The 5,803-nt window shown below is 43.6% G+C and overlaps 1 long non-coding RNA gene across 1 annotated transcript; it reads right to left on the bottom strand.

Annotated features, from left to right (window-relative positions):
* Positions 1-2,482: 2,482 nt before the first annotated feature.
* LOC144825056 (uncharacterized) lies at positions 2,483-4,482 on the bottom strand. The gene is made up of 4 exons (XR_013609251.1): positions 4,389-4,482; positions 3,662-3,774; positions 3,471-3,574; positions 2,483-2,787 (listed from the first exon to the last, which is right to left on the bottom strand). It is a non-coding gene; the product is annotated as an uncharacterized LOC144825056 (long non-coding RNA).
* Between the last annotated feature and the right edge of the window lie 1,321 nt (positions 4,483-5,803).

Here is a 5,803-nt window from a genome sequence, read left to right as displayed (position 1 = left end):
TCTCAGGATCCTTCCCCGGTTGGGGAGCTTCACTGTGAGCCCCGCTTGCTACGGATTCCTGGCAGTCTGAGAACCCGACCGGAGCCTGACTGTAAGCTCCCTTGAGGCTGACCCCTCTTCCCCTCCGCCCCGGATGACCCTTCGCTTATGGAGGGATGGCTATCTAACGGCACCTCTGGATCCCCGGTGCCACTCTTAGCGAATCACCGGATGAGCTAGTTCGCGAGCCCCTGCCCGCCTTAGCCGCCTCATGTCCTGGAGGACCTGACTGAGGCCTGGCAGCCAATCACCCCGGAGGCCAGATCTTTCTTTTCTGCCCCGTAGGACCCCCGGCTCTTGAAGGAGGTCTGTGGCGGGCGACACCGTCTGTTCTCCAGTGCCATCTCGCAGCCATTTGACTCGCCGGCACCCAGAGACTCGCCTGCAGCCCCACCGCTGTGCAGGAGCTGCCATGATTGCTCCTGTTGCTGCAGTCGCTATGCCCGGAGACCCTCTCTCCTCTGCACCGGAAGATCCACGGCTTGTTGGAGGAGGTCTGTGGCTGCCGGCACCAATTTTGACCGCTCGACCATTTGATTCTCGGTGCCATTTTGTGGCCATTTGCTCCTTTGCCTCCTGGGTGGCCCGCAGCTGTGCTGGAGCTGCCGTGGTAGTTTCTGTGCCGCTATCGCTACTCCGGGAGGTCTTGCCAATGTGTGAGGACTGAGCTCGGTGGGGTCTGGCAGATGACCTCCATGACTCCTGAGCGACTCCTACGACTACACTTGCGGTGAGTCCCTTACTAAAGATGAAGGCGCTGTTGCCCGGCTCCACGGTTGAGGAGCGCCCCATGCTCCCGAGCCTGGTCTCATTCCCAGCGTTGGGACGGCGGGATCTTGCTCTGAACTGCGGCTTGACTCGGGACTCTGAAATCGGCCCCCAGACCTAACTTGAGCACTCCGCTCACTCACTGGGGCTCACACCGGCATTCAGGAGGCTCCCGGCAAACACACAACGCCTCGAGCTCCTGCTGCCCCCCCCTCGACGTGTCCCGCTGCACTCCAAATGCAATTTCCACTGCTGCCCAGGCCCACATGAACCACACAGGCTCTGAGCCGCTGGTATTTATTTATTCTGCCGCAATTCCTTTGGCCTCTGTTGTTGCCGCCCTGTCCCCTCCACACGGAGACATAACTCAGCACATTGTATCTGACACAAACTTGCGTCGCCAAAGACACGCCAGATACATCCTCGCCAAGACTTTTTGACCCCTGAGCTGGGCTCCCAATCTAAAATGGCGGTGCCCTGTATCTATTCTCAAGCCTTTCCCCTCTGCCCTCTGCTCCCGCTCATTAATCCTCACCCCCAGTGAGGCTGCTCTACAATTGCACTAATCTAAAAGTGCATTTCTGCCATTTGAATATTCTCTGGTCCTATGATTATTTGCACAGCTTGTAAACTTCGGCCCTAAACCCCATGCCTGACTCCAAAATGGGGACCGCTCAAGACATCCTAAACCTGCCTTGCCCGCCCTGCAGTGACTGACCTTATAAATGGCGCTATTCCCAAATCGCCCGCCCTACACCTCGGCTCCGTTTATTGGTGTGAAATCTCAACTATTTGATCGATTGACAGGCTACAAACCTCATTTCTTTCTCTTGAATATACCAATGTCCTCTATAACAGTTGCTCTCAACTACACTAGCATCCATGAGTGCTTACCTAAAGACCTCCCCAATACCCAGTGCCTGGATGACCACACTCCTCTCCCAGTTGAACAGCTGTTGTGCGCCCTTGTAGCAGCCTCGCCCTGTTGACCTAGGAGAAACGCACCATCCCCTCTGCCGCCCTACTTCCCCTTTGACTTACACGAGTGCCCTTCCCTAAATCAACATGTCACTTCCCACTTTGACGTGGACTGGGGAAAACTCCATTACCTTGGTCTACCCTCCCTACCTCTCCAAAACCACTGCTATGTCTTTTAAGCACGCCACCCTAAAAAGCCACCCGGAGATGCTGGTAACCGACCTGCGATTTAACATGGACAGTGGCACTTGCATAATTGACCTTATCTTCTATTCCAAAAGAATTGCAGCCTGGTGCAAAACCCTAACACACCTCCTTAAGGTTCGCTCAACGAGAAACATTCCATATGGCACCAAACTCTCAATTGCCCCCTCCTCTACGCTCCGAGAGGACCTTACCATTACTCTCTACAAGAATGGCATTATTCTGATCCAAGTGTAAACAGAAGAGAGTAACCCTTAAACCAAAGGGAGCTGGGTAAATCACAAAATTAAGATGAAAGTGTTCCCTTGGTGATTCACAAATTGCGTGCCTTAATCTGTCTTGCAATCTAGTTATTCTTGCTCCATGAACCAGTTACTACTAATTAAATCTCATTCTTTCCACACTTACTCACCACACGGATATAAGTAGAACCACAAGGAGACGCTAAATTCATTGGAAATACCACACTTTTACAATTCCGAATGTACCTTTTATATTTAATTTATTAAACAGATTTAAAACATTATATGTCTATTTCATCATGTTAAGTTGTTTTTCTTTGCCTCTATTTTATCACAGGTCATACATTGATCGCGATAAATTCAGCATTTAACACATTTCTATACCTAATAATACATGATCACAATGTCCATCATAACTGGTAAAAACATTTACAAAATCATTAATACAATCATAATAATAATTAAAAAAAACACAGAGGGTTGTTGTCGACGCGTTTCGGTGGATTCTGCTGTGCGCACCACCTTCCTCAGGACAGTTAAAAATGAACACAATAATCTGTAAGTAAAAGAATTTTTTCAGAATCACTCTGGTACATTGAGTTACCTTTTTTAACATCTCCTAAACATTGTATGACCTATTCAGCCTATACTCTCCTTTGTAGTTTGTAGTCCCACTTATATCATCACATACCAACTCCATTTTAGTGAACCTTCAATCGTCCTTCCTCTAACACTTCACATTTATCTTTTTATCTTGCATTGAGCCCCATGTATAGAGCTGTGTGATTCATGTCTTAATTTAGAGCACATTGCATCTCTCCTATCTTGCATTATCATGTGCTCTCCTGTGGGCCCCCTAGTCCCTTTCTCATTCATTCTTCCTGCCATATAATGCTCAAATAAGCCTACATTTATCCAGAGCTTATCAATACTCTGGTTTTCCTTAGTCTAATATTCATTGAGCTCATGCTCATTATTTATTATCACTAGGGTTGTTTTAATTATCCACCCCAACCAACTGCTTAGTTCTCATTCATCTTAGTTGGAGAGTCTACTGAGCATACCTTTATCAAAAAAATAAATTCAGCCTCATATAGGTTCCCTGTTAATGTCTTCTGGGAGTCTGTAATATGCTTCACTACTCGTTGAATTTGGTATCTGTGAAGACCGATTATTCAGTCATCCAAACTCTCATGTCATAAATTATCTACCCTTTCCTAGTTCGGTAATGCTACTCACCCTGATAAGTGAAGTCGGTATAGGCAATCTTTAGCCTCCCCGGTCTTATTTCTTTAGGCACTGTTGTTCTCAATAATAAAATCCTTTTTTCAATCATTCAATGCCTATGGAGGAAGTAGTCTAATGAATAACATTGTTTCTCTTCTAGACATGTTTCAATTATATCTGCATAAAGAATGTCAGTCGCTCACCAGTAATCCTTTATTCTATTTAGGAAATAACCGCAAACAGTCGGCTCTTCTTGTACCCCAATATGGTCTATTCAATTCGATAGGGATTTATTTAATTGTGCCTGGTTTCTGTGCTGTAAAGAAAAAAACAAGTAGCCTATTTTATATCTACTTTTACATATTTTCCTATTTTACTATATGGCTACTTGATCAATTTCCTGCGTACCTTTAGTGTTACTATACTTTAATTCATATTATTGGGATTTTTTATACATCTTATCAGTAGTCATTTATGATCAATACTTCTCATATTGTTATTAGTTATTAATGATTGATATTTAGGATGTTGTGCCATTATTTTAATCTTAATTTCTTATGGCCCAACGTTCACCGCGGTTTCTTTATGTTTGAAAAACCGCTATATCCCGCCTATGGCAGTTTTTTAATCATCATTTCCGTAATGCGGGCAGTCTTGTTCTACATTTATTTTTTCTGTTAAACCCCACATCACGCACATTTTTGTGCTTCCTTCCCTCTTCACATCTGGCATTTTTCAATTAACGATGTTTGTTAAACACAGGAGGCTAGTCCTCTTTCCTGCTGTTTTTAGAGTTCATGCTCACAGGCTGTATCAGGTGCTGTAGCACACCATTAACAATAGCTAATTCCCCAAGAAATAACGGGCTTGTTATTTTTACAATTTTAACCCCTAAACACCACGTCTATCTATTAATCTTCCTTTTCTCACCTCCTTTAAGCGCGTAGCAACAGCGTCTCACCGAATATTCGTTGGCCGAATGAAAGAGTAGAGAAAACACCGGTTAGTTTCTGGCGTTTTAATTACACTTCACAGTGACATCATACATTCGCGCCAGGCAGCCCCGATAGATATGTGAATAGAGTCAGAACCTCTATGGGCGCCATCTTGTCCTAGTTTCTATTTACGCGGAAATACTCGCATTTGAATCAAATGTTTCTTGCAGACGTGTCCCTTTTTAAATTACAGACAGTGAAGATTGATATTCCAAATCAAAATACAATTTCACTTGTTTGAGGGGTGACTATCCACTCTTTTATTTAAGCGATAAAGGGCCAGATGTATCAAACGGTTTTGCCGATTCTGTGTCTATGGGGAAATGTGTTGATACATATGGCCCAAATACTTTTGCGTTTTAATTGGAAATGTGGTCCTTCACAACTCCCTTTTACTGGAGAATAGTCCTGTTTTATTTCGAAAACGCTCTGCTCGGTTATATCTTTTATACAAAGTGGATACACACTCCACATGTTTTTAAATACATTGCTGTGGCTATGCGAATTCTCTCGATGTACAATGATGATGGCACACATCCATCATCACTCTTTTTTGATCCCCTTGTTCTGGCATCTACCATAAATCTGTAAACACACTTCCCCATATTGTTTTGTAGTTCTCATGTGTTTAGTCCACTTTATTAGATATTATTTGGTCAATCAGCCAGTGTTAAGGCATATTGTCTTCTTCACTGCATAGCCTTTTACCCTAGCTCTGATGGTTTCTTATTATGTGCCACTCATGGTTCCCTTTTTAGGTGATACCATATTCTCATTCTCTGCCAGATCGTGTTGATTATACACCTCTTTTTAGGGTTCTAATTCTTCTTTCATCTTTATAACCTCTCCCATCCTTCCTGGCTATTCAAGCTGTGTGTATATGTCTTAAATTTGCACATATAGAACTGTACTCGCATTTTGCGCTTTTTATCTATGTCACCTCCTATTTTTGATATTTCAGTTCTTTCTGAGACACACCAACGTATGTCGTCCTCTTTATGTTTAAATGCATTCCAGTGTTCTGTTAGGGGAGCATTATGCTTATTAGTCCGTATCGTGGATCTGTGCTCATTCAGGCGTACCCTAATTTCCCTCATAGCCTCGCCTATATATCCGTACCCGCATGGACACATGATTAAATAGATAACGTTTTTAGTTTTGCAATTGAACATATCTTGGAATGTATGCATGGCGCCATTAATTTCAATCTTTTGACCTTTTATTACTGATTTCCAGTTAGTACATGCGCTGCATGGAAATGTGCCTATTAATCTACTGTTGGAATCAATACTTCTTTGATGCAATTTGTTTTTTTCCTCTTTATATGTTTTCACTAATCTATTCCCAATA

This window comes from Lissotriton helveticus, chromosome 3_1 (assembly GCF_964261635.1).
Source record: "Lissotriton helveticus chromosome 3_1, aLisHel1.1, whole genome shotgun sequence".
Classification (NCBI taxonomy): Eukaryota; Metazoa; Chordata; class Amphibia; order Caudata; family Salamandridae; genus Lissotriton; species Lissotriton helveticus.
The sequence above is the reverse complement of the archived record's forward strand: the minus strand, read 5'-3'. Positions and strand labels throughout refer to the sequence as shown.